Source organism: Ovis canadensis, chromosome 20, assembly GCF_042477335.2.
Source record: "Ovis canadensis isolate MfBH-ARS-UI-01 breed Bighorn chromosome 20, ARS-UI_OviCan_v2, whole genome shotgun sequence".
Lineage (NCBI taxonomy): Eukaryota > Metazoa > Chordata > Mammalia > Artiodactyla > Bovidae > Ovis > Ovis canadensis.
In genome coordinates, this window is record NC_091264.1 from 21,241,745 (window position 1) to 21,256,496 (window position 14,752).

The window sequence follows — 14,752 nt, forward strand, 5'->3', positions numbered from 1 at the left end:
GTCACATGTTTGTAAAATGCCCACAATTCTTTTTGCATGTTTGCACTATCTGCTTTATGAATTCTTAAGTGACTCAAACCATAGAACCTATTCAGAAGTTCAAATTTATTTCCAAAAATAAAAGTGGAAGGACAGAAGAGGGTGGTGCTGGAAAGATGCAGAAGAATTTTGAGGATCCCACTAGGTAATTAACACAATAAGTAGTGCCTTCTTTGCATATCTCTCAATTCCCCCACAGAGCCAAAATCAAAGCCTTTTCATCTTTTATTACACCTCCATTTCTGAGGACCTTTTCTTTACACATCACTGAAAAGTCTTTCATTTCTCATTAATGCTTTAAGTATAAAGCTAGTCCTGGTGATGATATAATTTTTCCCAAGTCTAAATTAGGTTTCATACAGAGCATTACAAAGTCAAAAGGAAGAACTCATGCTGTTCTGCTATTTTACTTAGTGTTTATGTGAATGAAGAAACACGGAGTTTCAGAAGTTTGCTTTTTCTTTTATTTTCCTTTTTTAAATCAGATATTTGCAGTTGACTTAGAGTTCATTAGACAGAAAATAGTAGAAATGCTCAGTTTTAGACTTTTATGCTTGCCCAGATTTGAAAAGGATACTTAGAGTTTACATCAATAGAGGCCAATTGTATATGTAGGCAAGGAAGTTCAGTTCAGTTCAGTTCAGTCGCTCAGTCGTGTCCGACTCTTTGCGACCCCATGAATCACAGCACGCCAGGCCTCCCTGTCCATCACCAACTCCCGGAGTTCACTCAGACTCACTTCCATCGAGTCCGTGATACCATCCAGCCATCTCATCCTCTGTCGTCCCCTTCTCCTCCTGCACCCAATCCCTCCCAGCATCAGAGTCTTTTCCAATGAGTCAACTCTTCGCATGAGGTGGCCAAAGTACTGGAGTTTCAGCTTTAGCATCAGTCCTTCCAAAGAACACCCAGGGCTGATCTCCTTCAGAATGGACTGGTTGGATCTCCTTGCAGTCCAAGGGACTCTCAAGAGTCTTCTCCAACACCACAGTTCAAACGCATCAATTCTTCAGTGCTCAGCCTTCTTCACAGTCCAACTCTCACATCCATACATGACTACAAGGAAAGAATCATCTAAATTTAAGTATCTTTGTGTATTTGCATTTTCTGAAGCTCTATCAAACTCAAATTCCTGGTGCTATTGAAATCCAATTTTTATTGATTGCTTCTCTTCTTAGGACTTCAATTAATCAGAATTGTTTCACTCTACAGACATTGCAGATACTAAACTTGGCCCTGGAATATTCACCAAAATTTTGCATCACGTTTTTTACTATCTGCACTTTAAAATGTTGGCTATACATTACCAAGCATATACCAAATATCTGTTTGGAATAAGCATTACATTAGCACAACTGAGGATACAAACTTTTCTCCCTCAAGAAAATTCTAATCAACTATGAACAGAATATACTTTACACACACATGCACACAATCTGTATATATACATATACACATACACATACATACATATAGAATACTTTTAGTATTTTTGTAATATTGTTCAGTTTCTACTTTAATTGCCCATCCAATATTATGGGCAAATAATATCATATTAGTAAATTCTTGGTTGTTGATCAGTCACTCAGTCATGTCCTACTCTTTGAAACCCCATGAACTGCAGCATGCCGGGGCTTCTCTCTCCTTCATCATCTCCTGGAGCTTGCTCAAACTCATGTCTTGGTACAGATAGTCATTTCTATTTCAAAACTAGTTAACTGAGGATTTATTCCTGATTGCTTTCTGGGATGTGGTTAATTCTTAAGACTTATTTAGCCTTCCTTGGAGCATTGCATGATGAGAGGAAGGAAGAAGGGTATTTGGACCTCATCATCGGTGAAGAACTACAGAGCCTCTTGATGAAAGTGAAAGAGGAGAGTGAAAAGGTTGGCTTAAAATTCAACAGTCAGAACATTAAGATCACAGCACCCAGTCCCATCACTTCATGGCAAATAGATGGGGAAACAGTGGAAACAGTGGCAGGCTTTATTTTTTTGAGCTCCAAAATCACTCCAGGTGGTGACTGTAGCCATGAAATTAAAAAATGCTTGCTCCTTGGAAAAAAAGCTAAGAAAAGATATCACTTTACCACCAAAGGTCTGTCTTGTCAAAGCTATGGTTTTTCCAGTAGTCATGTATGGATATGAGAGTTGGACTATAAAGAAAGCTGAGTGCAGAAGAATTGATGCTTTAGAACTATGATATTGGAGAAGACTCTTGAGAGTTCCTTGGACTGCAAGGAGATCCAACCAGTCCATCCTAAAGGAGATCAGTCCTGAATATTCATTAGAAGGACTGACGCTTAAGCTGAAACTCCAGTACTTTGGCTACCTGATGTGAAGAACCGACTCATTGGAAAAGACCCTAATGCTGGGAAAGACTGAAGGTGGGAAGAGAAGGGGACGACAGAGGATGAGATGATTGGATGGCATCACTGACTCGATGGACATCAGCTTGAGTAAACTCCTGGAGTTGGTGATGGACAGGGAAGCCTGGCATGCTTCAGTCCATGGGGTGACAAAGAGTCGGACACGACTGAGCAACTGAACTGAACTGATTGGCATCTGTCCATATCGCATGCAGACGTGATGCTCATTCTCCAGTTTGGTCTCCAGCAGGAGCATCCCTCTATTCAATGAGATGTTGATTCTCCAGTCCATTTCATTTTGGACTAATGTAATGATTCTTCCAAATGGATGTTTAACCTATGCTTGTTGATGAACAGCCAATTTATTCAAACTTAGAAGACACTCTTGATATTTCCCTGTACCTGTTTGGTATAAAAGAGACTTTTATGGTCTCTCTTATGTCACTTTACAACTATGGGAGCCTTAGAATCATATCAATTTAGCCTACCTAAGTGTGAACTGTTGGTTTTATCTCAAAGCTGCTTTTTCTGATTCTTCCACATCTCAGTGAATGACACTACCATCAGCTCAGCTGGCCAGGGAAAGATCTGAAAGATCTAAAAGTCTCTGCAAATAGAAGTTATTGTAGCTATTGTGGAAAACAATATGGGGTTTCCTCAAAACACTAAAAACAGAATTACCATATGATCCAGCAATCCCACTCCTGGGTATGTACTCAGAGAAAACTATAATTCAAAAAAAAATAGATGCACCCCTATGTTCATAGCAGCACTATTCACAATAATGAAGACATGGAAACAACTTAAATGTCCATTGACAGATGAAGGGTTAAAGAAGAGGTGGTACATATATACATGATGGAATATTACTCAGTCATGAGAAACGCTGGTCTGGAATAAATACAAGCTGGAATCAAGGTTGCCGGGAGAAATATCAATAACCTCAGATATGCAGATGACACCACCCTTATGGCAGAAAGTGAAGAGAAACTCAAAAGCCTCCTGATGAAAGTGAAAGAGGAGAGTGAAAAAGTTGGCTTAAAGCTCAACATTCAGAAAATGAAGATCATGGCATCTGGTCCCATCACTTCATGGGAAATCGATGGGGAAACAGTGGAAACAGTGTCAGACTTTCTTTTTTTGGGCTCCAAAATCACTGCAGATGGTGACTGCAGCCATGAAATTAAAAGACGCTTACTTCTTGGAAGAAAAGTTATGGTCAACCTAGATAGCATATTCAAAAGCAGAGACATTACATTGCCAACTAAGGTCCATCTAGTCAAGGCTATGGTGTTTCCAGTAGTCATGTATGGATGTGAGAGTTGGACTGTGAAGAAGGCTGAGCATCAAAGAATCGATGCTTTTGAACTGTGGTGTTGGAGAAGACTCTTGAGAGCCCCTTGGACTGCAAGGAGATCCATCCAGTCCATTCTAAAAGAGATCATCCGTGGGATTTCTTAGGCAGGAATGATGCTAAAGCTGAAACTCCAATACTTTGGCCACCTCATGCAAAGAGTTGACTGATTGGAAAAGACTTTGATGCTGGGAGGGATTGGGGGCAGGAGGAGAAGGGGACGACAGAGGATGAGATGGCTGGATGGCATCACTGACTCGACAAACGTGAATCTGAGTGAACTCCTGGAGTTGGTGATAGACAGGGAGGCCTGGCATGCTGTGATTCATGGGGTCACAAAGAGTCGGACACGACTGAGCGACTGAACTGAACTGATAGAAAGAAAAGCGATAATGTCATTTGCAGCGACATGGGTGAACCTAGAGATTTATCATACTAAGTGAAGTCAGTCAGAAAGAGAAAGAGAAAGATGACGTCACTTATGTGTGGAATCTAAAATATGACACAGAAGAACTTATGTAACAGAAATAGAATCACAGACATGGAGAACAGACTGGTTTGCCAAGAGTGAGAGGGGGTGGGCCATGGGTGGAGCGGGAGATTGAGGTTAGCAGAGGTAAGCTTTTATATAGAGAGTGGATAAACAACAAAGTCTTACTGCATGGCACAGAGAACTATATTCAATATTCTATAATAAATCATAATGGAAAAGAATATTAAAAACAGTGTGTATATATATACATGTATATCTATCTGAATCACTTTGCTGTACAGCAGAGATTAACACAACATTGTAAATCAACTTACTTCAGTTGAAAAAGAAGATAAAATTCTTCCACGATCACACAAGCACATCTTTTTCTTCCTGCTTCTCATTATCCCCCTCTCTTCAGTTACTGCCCTGATCTGAGCATCCTCAAACTCTCACCGGTTCCACAGCTATAACCTCCTTACTGCTTCTTTCTTCATCTTACTTTTTCTTCAACGTATTTTCCACATGGAAATTAAAGGGGTAATAGTTTCTCAATGCCTTCCCACCACACTGAGAATAAAAGCTAAGCTCTATACAACGGCCTTCACGGTCCATGTGGGTTTGTTCTCTGCTGTTATATTGAGAATATTTATACCTCTATTTTGAACAGGCTGTTTTCTTTTCCTGAAATTGTCTTCCCTTCTCCATTCCCCTGGCTGATTTGTGAACACTGTTAGATAACTTCCCCATAAAAGGCTTTCATGATCATGCTATCTAGATGGATCATCCCTTCTCCTGTGTTCTCTACTCTCCCTTATTCCAGCCTGTTTGAACCACAAAACTAAGCCCATTTTTGAACCCCTATATTGTGAGAACTGTTCTCAATACTTAGCAACAGAGTAATCATTCAAAAGATCTGTTGAATTCGATACCAAAAGTGCTGAGACAGAAAAATTTATATCTAAAGTTAACTTTTGCCTTGAAAGTAGTATTTCTAGGATAGATTCAAGGTTCGTTGTTGTTTTTCAGTCCCTAAGTTGTGTCTGATTCTTGAGACCACATGGACTGCAACACATCAGGCTCCTCTGTCCTCCACTATCTCCCAGTTTGCTCAAACTCATGTCCATTGGGCCAGTGATGCCATCCAACCACCTCATCTTCTGTTGCCTCCTTTTCCTCTTGCTTTCAATCTTTCCCAGAATCAGGGTCTTTTCCAATGAGTCAGCTCTTCACATCAGGTAGCCAAAGTATTGGAGCTTCAGCATCAGTCCTTACAATGAATATTCAGGGTTGATTTCCTTTAGGATGGACTGGTTGGATCTCCTTGCTGTCCAAGGGACTCTCAATAGTTTTTTTCAGCACCCCACAATTTGAAAGTATCAGTTCTTCGGCACTTGGACTTTTTATGGTCCAACTTTCACATCCGTATATGGCTACTGGGGAAACCATAGCTTTGACTATGTGGACCTTTGTTGGCAAAGTGATGTCTCTGCTTTTAATACACTGTCTAGATTTGTCACAGCTTTATTTCCAAGGAGCAAGTGTCTTAATTTCATGGCTGAAGCCACCATCCACAATGATTTTGGAGTCCAAGAAGATAAAATCTGTCACTGTTTCCACTATGTCCCCTTCTATCTGCCATGAAGTGATGAGACTGGATGCCATGGTCTTAGTTTCTTGAATGTTGAGTTTCAAGCCAGCTTTTTCACTCTCCTCTTGCACCCCATCAAGAGGCTCTTTAGCTCCTCTTCACTTTCTACCATTAGAGTAGTATCACCTGCACATCTGAGGTTATTGATATTTCTCCCACAACCTTGATTCCAGCTTTTGATTCATTCAGTCTGGCATTTTGCATGACATACTCTACATATAAGTTAAATAAGCAGGGTGATAGTAAATATATAGCCTTGTTTTCTGTGTGTTCTTGCCACTTCTTGATCTCTTCTGCTTCTGTAGGTCCTTACCATTTCTCTCTTCTATCATGCCCATCCTAGCATGAAATGTTCCCCTGATATTTCTGATTTTCTCACCTATTCTATTATTTTATTCTATTTCTTTGCATTGTTCATTTAAGAAGGCCTTCTAATCTCTCCTTGTTATACTCGGGCATTCTGCATTCAGTTGGATATATCTTTTCCTTTATCCCTTAACTTTCACTTCTCTTCTTTCCTCAGCTAACAGAGTTTCATCAAGAGTATATGTTGGCCACAGAAAACACCCTTTTCCAACAACCCCAAGGATGATTCTACACCTGGACATCACCAGACAGTCAATATCAAATCAGATTGATTAACTTCTTTGCAGCTGAAGATGGAGAAGCTCTCTACAGTCAGCAAAAACAAAACCTGGAGCTGACTGGCTCAGATTATGACCTCCATACTGTAAAATTCAGGCTTATATTGAAGAAAGTAGGGAAAACCACTAAGCTATTCAGGTATGATCTAAATCAAATTCCTTATGATGATATAGTGAAAGAGATGAATAGATTCAAGGGATTAGATTTGATAGACAGAGTGCATGAAAAACTATGGATGGAGGTTAGTAACTGCAAGTATCCCTCTGAAAATCCCTGAGCTTTAACTTGGTTTCATAACCCAAACCTTTGGAATCCTTCTGGAATCTGCTCTCTCTTGCTCCCCATCATGGGTCTTAAATCAAGTCCTGATAATCTTATAACCTAAAAGCTTTGCCAAACAGGGCATTTCTCTTCTCCATTTCCTGATCTAAATCACCACTACATCTAGCCCCAAGCTTCTTTATCAACCACTTGATTAGTGGGAGCCTTGTCTCTGGTCTTGCCCTCCTCACATCAACTCTCCAGCCAGCCACTGCTGCTGCTGCTGCTAAGTCACTTCAGTCATGTCCAACTCTGAACCCCATAGATGGCAGCCCACCAGGCTACCCCATCCCTGGGATTCTCCAGGCAAGAGAATGGGTTGCCATTTCCTTCTCCAATGCATGAAAGTGAAAAGTGAAAGTGAAGTCGCTCAGTTGTGTCCGACTCTTCACAACCCCATGGACTGTAGCCTACCAGCCTCCTCCGCCCATGGGATTTTCCAGGCAAGAGTACTGGAGTGGGGTGCCAATGCCTTCTCCGCTCCAGCCAGCAGGACATTTCAAAAAATTTTAATAGTCTCCCCTCATCATTGCTTTGGGGATAAAAGCAAAGTTCTCTAACATCATTCCTACAGTCTTATACAATTTACTTGTCACCTACCTCCCTACTATCCTCCCTCCTTATCTCACTCACTCATTTGCAAAAGAGCCTCTTCTTAACTCTTCTGAGATTACTCATCCCCCCAGGCCTTTCTTCAGTTCAGTTCAGTTCAGTCACTCAGTTGTGTCCGACTCTTTGCAACCACATGGGCTGCAGCATGCCAGGCCTCCCTGTCCATCAATAACTCCCAGAGCTTACTCAAACTCATGTCCATTGAGTCGGTGATACCATCCAAGCATCTCATCCTCTTCCGTCCCCTTCTTTGCCCACCTTCAATCTTTCCCAGCATCAGGGTTTTTTTTTTAATAAGTTTATTCCTTTTAATTGGAGGTTAATTACTTTACAATATTGTATTGGTTTTCCCATACATCACCATGTATCCACCACAGGTATACACGTGTTCCCCATCCTGAACCCCCCTCCCTCCTCCCTCCCCGTACCATCCCTCTGGGTCATCCCAGTGCACCAGCCCCAAGCATATAATAGCCAGGACATGGAGGCAACCTAGATGTCCATCAGCAGATGAATGGATAAGAGAGCTGTAGTATATAAACACAATGGAGTATTACTCAGCCATTAAAAAGAATACATTTGAATCAGTTCTAATGAGGTGGATGAAACAGCATCAGGGTCTTATCAAATGAGTCAGTTCTTCACATCAGGTGGCCAAAGTATTGGAGTTTCAGCTTCAGCATCAGTCCTTCCAATGAACACTCAAGACTGATCTCTTTTAGGATGGACTGGTTGGATCTCCTTGCAGTCCAAGGGACTCTCAAGGGTCTTCTCCAGCACCACAGCTCAAAAGCATCAATTCTTCAGCGCTCAGCTTTCTTTATAGTCCAACTCTCACATCCATACATGACCACAGGAAAAACCATAGCCTTGACTAGACGAACCTTTGTTGGCAAAGTAATATCTCTGCTTTTTAATATGCTGTTTAGGTTGGTCATAGCTTTTGTTCCAAGGAGTAAGCGCCTTTTAATTTTATGGCTGCAGTCACCATCTGCAGTGATTTTGGAGCCCCCCAAAATAAAGTCTCTCATTGTTTCCACTGTTTCCCCATCTATTCGCCATGAAGTGATGGGACTGGATGCCATGATCATCGTTTTCTGAATGTTGAGTTTCAAGCCAATTTTTTCACTCTCCTCTTTCACTTTCATCAAGAGATTCTTTTTTTTTTTTATCAAGAGATTCTTTAGTTCACTTTCTGCCATAAGGGTGGTGTCATTTGCATATCTGAGGTTATTGATATTTCTCCTGGCAATCTTGATGCCAGCTTGTGCTTCATCCAGCCCAGCATTTCTCATTTGCCACACAAGTGTGACTCTCTCTAGTCTACTCCTACTTTTCCTTTGAGGACTGACCTAAATATTCCTCCTGAAAAGCCATTTACCTGCCAACACCCTGAACTAGACCAATTCCTCCTGTTACAGCTTCTAGTCATGCAGAAATTCCCTTCAAAATATTCCTCATAAATTATTGTAATTATGCACTGAATATCTATTTTTAATACTTATTTCTTCATTTGGCCACATTATAGTTGTGGCATGCAGATCTTCCTTGCATCATGAAGGATTTTTTGTTTCTGTGTACAGACTTTATTTGTAGCATGTGGGCTTAGTTGCTCAGGGACATGTGATATCTTAGTCCCTTGCAGCCATGAAATTAAAAGATGCTTGCTCCTTGGAAGAAAAGCTGTGACCAATCTAGATAGCATATTAAAAAGCAAATGCAGTACTTTGCTGACAAAGGTTCATCTAGTCAAAGCTATGGTTTTTCCAGTAGTCATGTATGGATGTGAGTTGGACCATAAAGAAAGTTGAGTGCTGGAGAATTGGTGTTTTTGAACTGCTTATGTTGGAGAAGACTCTTGAGAGTCTTTTGGACAGCAAGGAGATCCAAGCAGTCCATCCTAAAGGAAATCAGTCCTGAATATTCACTGGAAGGACTGACGCTAAAGCTGAAGCTCCAAAACTTTGGCCACCTGATGCAAAGAACTGACTTATTGGAAAAGACCCTGATGCTGAGAAAGATTGAAGGCATGAGGAGAAGGGGACAGAAGAGGATGAGATGGTTGGATAGGATTACTGATTCAATGGACATGAGTTTGAGCAAGCTCCGGGAGTTGGTGGTGGACAAAGGAGCCTGACATGCTGCAGTCTCTGGGGTCGCAAAGAGTCGGACACAACTGAGCGATGGAACTGAACTGAACTGAAACAGAAATCAGATGTATAGAACAGTCTTTTGGACTCTGTGGGAGAGGGAGAGGGTGGGATGATTTGGGAGAATGGCATTGAAACATGTATAATATCATATATGAAATGAGTCGCCAGCCCAGGTTCAATGCATGATACTGGATGCTTGGGGCTGGTGCACTGGGACGACCCAGAGGGATGGTACAGGGCGGGGGGAGGGGGGGGGTTCAGGATGGGGAACATGTGTATACCTGTGGCAGATACATGTTGATGTATGGCAAAACCAATACAATATCATAAAGTAATTAATCTCCAATTAAAAGGAATAAATTTTTTAAAAATGAAATCAAATCCATATCCCCTGCATTGCAAGGCAAATTCTTAACCACTGGACCACCAGAGAAGTCCCTGAATGTTGTTTCATGCCAAACTAAAAAGCACATTTCTGAAAGGAGAGCCCAGGTCTGACTTTTTTGCCCCAAATATCCCTGGTGCCTGACAGAGTCTAATACAGAGCAGACCCTCGATAAATTTCTATTTAAATAACAAACTTCCAAACTTGGATGTGAAAGAGACTCCTATCTCCAAAGTTCCAAAAAGACCAAGTGTGTCTATGTCTACATGTGTGGACATTACCACCATAGACAATGTCCTATTATTAAAACCATTGGCCACGAATGAATGTTGAAATTCTCCTCCCACTGCAAGAAGTGTAGACAGTCCTGGAAGACACAGATTTCCACTTCCATCTCCTAAAGTGAGATGATGTGTGTTTACCTCCAGTTTCTATCTGGAACTTGGAAACCCTATCTTTTCTCCCCTTGTCCCAGGTAGTCCTTGAGGGATAACTTGAAAGCTAGAGGAGTGTCTATTCTATTTAGAAACATTTATTCACATAGCATCCTTGAGTAGTAGATTCTCCAGAGCCATCATGATGTCAAATAGAAGATCCCATGAACTCCCTACGCACACTTGTAGATATCTGACTAGGCATCCTAACGGTTGGATCAGAAAATATGGACACTGGCCTGACACAGAACCACGCTGAGGCAAGCTGCCCACCCTTAGTCAGCTGCAGGATTGGGAGTCAGGAGTGGGAAAAAAGATTCAGATTGTTTGGATCATCTGTGCCTCCCTCCCTTTTGCCTTCACTGCACCTGTTGCCACCTTAAGATGAGGAGAATGTTGCCCTGTCATTAAAAGAGCTTGTGTCCTCTTTAAATTATATCTCCTGGAGCTGCATGAACCACCTGTTAAGTGAAGTGGAGACTCTGAACAGCACTTGTCATTATCACTCAGTACATAACGAAGGCTCAATGAATGTTAATATGATTAATATGTTTACTTAGTTGAACACGACCCCCCAAGAAGCAATAGACATTTAGTAACTTCTGAGAGGTCTCAAAGCTGCTTTACTTGATAATTTGATATTCACATGGAGAAGTGAGACTTAGTTTTATTGTGCAGTTGCCCCTTGAACAATATGGTTTTGAACTGCATAGGTCCACTTATACAGGGATTTTCTTCAATACTTACCACCTGATCCACAATTGGTTGAATCCATGGATGTGGAACCAGAACCCTGGAAATGAAGGCCAACTGTAAAGTTATACACAGAATTTTGACTTTCCAGAGAGTCAGAGCTCTTAACCCTTACATTTTCAGAGGTCAACTATATTTCACAGGCACTCCTCCAAACTACATTAAAATAGAAAAATGCTATTTTTATTACTTCATTGCATTATCATCTTAATTATTCTATAATCCTTTAAAGCACTGTTCATATGCATGTCATACACATATGTCAAATATCTGACAGTCAAAAGGGTGTTTTTTTTTCTACAATGGAGTTAATTCTGTTTGAAATTAATACATTCCAAGGAAAGACATCTTGTGCTGTATTAATTCATGAATCAAAACTATAAATTAGACAGAGTTGGATAAATGCTAAAGAGATTTCAAATGGCAATTATCACTGGTAATTGCAATGGTAAGAATAAACCTTTCTTCCTGAGCACAAATATCTCTTTACTGGGAATGTACCTGTGAATTCAACATACGAAATGCCAAAATATTTTAGAGAAACACAACGTACTACAAAATCAGAAATGAATTTTTTAATGCAAAATCATTTATAGCTTGCTTGGCTTTTCTGCTACTTTATTTTCTTTGTTTGTCTATCTATAGAAAACTAGTAGGCTAAGAAAGGAGGGATCTCATAGTGATTGGCTCTTGCAAAAGAGAATCTTATCACTTGAAATGAAAGAACTAACACTTAATGGCTGGAGAAGTTCTCAGAAATATGACTTTCATAAATAAATACATCTGAGAACTAGCCTGCTGTGAATGTTCCAGTTTCAAAGATGTATTAGAGACCTAAATATTGAAACGTGTTTCTTGCAATGCAAAGTACATCAATACGACTAGTTACTAAGCCCTATAGTTGACATACCTATGCTATTTAGTTCTACACTGCATTTGTAAACTCGCTGAATAGAGATGAGCTAAGAGACTACATGAGAAGTAAAATATAACTACAATTGATGCAACTTTTCTCAAGATTTTCCATTTAATAGAAAATGTGTCTTTTAAAAAAAACAAGTAATTAGAATTATAAAGAGTGAAAGGAAGCCATGATTATACTGAGAAGCATCATTTAGAGAGCATCGTACATAAATACTTAAATTAGAACACCAGAAAAGCTCAAAATTAATGCATTAAGGGTTTACTTTAAAAAATTAGAAAAAACATTCAGAATAATTGTAAAGAAATTAGGAAGAAGATAACAGGATGGAAATAGTTATTAACTATAACTATACAGAAAACAATGATGCAGAAGAAAATATGAAAAACCACAATTGTTTCTCTGAAAAGGAAAATGAAATAGACAAATCCTTGATGAGTTTAAGAAAAGAGAAAAAATGTGTAAAGGGTAGAGGATATTAAGGAGGAAAAGTGAGAAATAAATACATATCCAGAAAAATTAAAAGAATGATAGATAGTAATACTATAAATAAAATAAACTAATATTTTTAGTAAAATGAAAGCATATGAAATAGGAAAATATATATTTCTATTGCTTAGTATGCCACAAATATTTTCTCCTCATTTACTTCATCTCTTCATTTTACTTATTGTTTCAATTGTGTCTTTTGTGGAATAATGTTGTAAATTTCATACAGTAAAATTTAGCAAACCTATTTATTTCTTGGTTAATGCTTTATCTGCCTATTTATTTCTTCTTGGGTCATTTTGTCTTATATATATATCATATAATTTACATAACTATATAGTATTTAATATATGTGTATATAAAACACAAGATGACTATATATACTATTTTATAAAACAGTAGTTTGTGAAATAATATATATAGTTGAATCTGCAGATGTGAAACCCATGGATAAGGAGGGTCAGCTGTCAACACTGAACCATGCTGTTTTAAGCATAGTAGGGATTTGAGTGTCTGCAGATTTGGGTATCTGTAGGAGCTCCTAAAACCAATTCCCCATGTATACTGAGGGACAAGTGTAATAAATGTAGAATTGATAATGTGTTTTATTTAATGAGGATTTTTAAGAGAAAAGGGCTGTGGACATGCATGGAACCATTGTACCCAACTGTACATGCTGTGTACAATGTTGTGTATGTTTATACAATGAACCATTATATACAATGGTACATATCATGTACATGTACTATACAATTATGAAATGTCACATTTTTATGGCAACACCAGAGAAATTTAAACAAGAAAAACTTTGCCCTTTGGCCTCCTCATCCCATACTACACATTGTATATCTGCTTTATTCATTAACCAGACCTCCACCACAGGCAGGAAGACTTGCTCAACCATAAAGCGCAACACTGTTTTAACATCAATGACAAAACTCTTTAAAAGATCCATTCCTTCTTGATCAGGGTCACAGGACACACCATGATGATGCTAGATCTGATTATGTAGCTTTCAATAACACATCATTTGATGTACAAGGTTCTGCCTCAAAAATATTTATACAACTGTGCCTTGCTGTCTAACAGGTGGATGTGCTCTCAGAGTTTTTTGAGATTTCTGGGTTATAATCTTCAAAACTGCTTAAAAATAAAATTTTCCACTCTTTCTTAGATGGACTTAATAATTTTTGGTCACTATGATGATCCATTGTATAAAATGATACATGTTGTGTAGGATGTCTGTGTTGCATACGATGAGCCATTGTTCACAATTGTAGATTGCATACAACAATACATGCCGGTCCCCACAATGACACCTGGCCAGGTGAGTGAGCCCAGAGCCAGGCAGAGCTTTGCCAGGTGTCACTGCTACTGCAGGCCTTCCCAGTGGCCTAATTGTAATCTGGGAGCATTGTAAATGGTGGGTATAACCCAAGATAAATCTTATATTCTATATAACTGACACTTTTATATCTCAGAAGAAACAGACTTAGCTCATTGTATAGGGCATGAAGGTTACAAACAGGGGGCCAAGGAATGGAAGACAGAGGGAAAAGCTATTTCCAGCTGCACTAATTCTAACCAATGAGGTTGTGACTAGTGATTCTTGGGAGAAACCTCGCGTTATAGGGGTTATCTGCCAACTAAACATTCACTTTAGGTATCTAAACAAAATGATGTATATTAGTGCTCACTACTGAAAGTGGAAAAGCTTTCCCCTTCATTCAGTCACACCATTTCTGACAATGTCGACCTGATTTTCCCTCCCTCATAGAAACCTCTGGGAAGAGAAATGTCTGTATGCCCTTTCAGTTCAGTCGCTCAGTTGTGTCCAACTCTTTGAGACCCCATGGACTGCAGTATGCCAGGCCTCCCTGTCCATCACCAACTTCCAGAGTTTACTCAAACTCATGTCCATTGAGTGAATGATGCCATTCAGCCACCCTCTGTCATCCCCTTCTCCATCTGCCTTCAATGTTTCCCAGCATCAGGATCTTTTCCAATGAGCCAGTTCTTTGCATCAAGTCACCAAAGTATTGGAGTTTTGGCTTCAACATCAGTCCTTCCAATTAATATTCAGGACTGATCTCCTTTAGGATGGACTGGTTGGATCTCATGCAGTCCAAGGGACCCTCAAGAGTCTTTTCCAGC

General features: G+C 39.7%; 1 long non-coding RNA gene across 1 annotated transcript; it reads right to left on the bottom strand.

Annotated features, from left to right (window-relative positions):
• Positions 1-480: 480 nt before the first annotated feature.
• Positions 481-11,228, bottom strand: LOC138425785 (uncharacterized). Its single transcript, XR_011251394.1, has 2 exons — positions 11,182-11,228; positions 481-1,095 (listed from the first exon to the last, which is right to left on the bottom strand). It is a non-coding gene; the product is annotated as an uncharacterized lncRNA (long non-coding RNA).
• Positions 11,229-14,752: the final 3,524 nt, after the last annotated feature.